Genomic DNA, 871 nt, shown 5'->3' on the forward strand with positions numbered 1-871 from the left:
AAAAGTCTCCATTAAAGGTAATGTTATTAAGAAGAACGTGAAAAGTCTCCATTAAAGGTAATGTTATTAAGAAGAACGTGAAAAGTCTCCATCGAATTTGATATTATTAAGGTTAATAAGAAAAGTCTCCGTCAGAGTTGATACCGTTAATTCGATTGAGAAATCTCCATCAAAGTCGATGTAGGTTCAAATAAAACTGGAAAATAGCTCGAGCATAGTTTACACAATCTGACAGAATTGTAAAATTATTTAACAATGACGAAACGAACAAATAGTTCTGGAAATCAGTATAAAAAAGGATGCTCCCTTTACGCAAGAATCATTTTCTTAAACAGATGTGAAACACAAAGAAAATACCAGACTAATGAGAAAGTTCCTGAGAATAATTAATAATATAAAACGAGCCCAAAAACTGCTCGAGCCGTGACGATAGCGCTCGTGGAACGCGCTTAAAATCTACATTTACGCGATCATACATTTTGTATTCCCAGGAACCAAGGAAAATTGACAAAAAAAAAATTGAGTTAATATAATTTTTTTATATACATTTGATTAATTTATTATATATTTTATTGAAGAAAGACCCTACAAACTATGTAACATTGGATTCAGTAAGACAAAACCATTATCAAAATACGCCACTATGTTTCCTGGGAATAGAAACCAGAGGCGTATTTAATACTCCCTACGATAAGCAAGGGGTTAAAAAATAAAAAATTAAGTGAACTGAACGAAGTAGGGCCTGGCATGGCCAGGTAGTTTGGGGGCGCTCGACTCGACAATCCGAGGGTCGCGGGTTCGAATCCCCGTAACACCAAACATGTTCGCCCGTTCAGCCGTGAGTCAATAGTCAATCCCACTATTCGTTGGT

Source organism: Limulus polyphemus, unplaced genomic scaffold (genome assembly GCF_000517525.1).
Source record: "Limulus polyphemus unplaced genomic scaffold, Limulus_polyphemus-2.1.2 Scaffold5843, whole genome shotgun sequence".
NCBI lineage: Eukaryota > Metazoa > Arthropoda > Merostomata > Xiphosura > Limulidae > Limulus > Limulus polyphemus.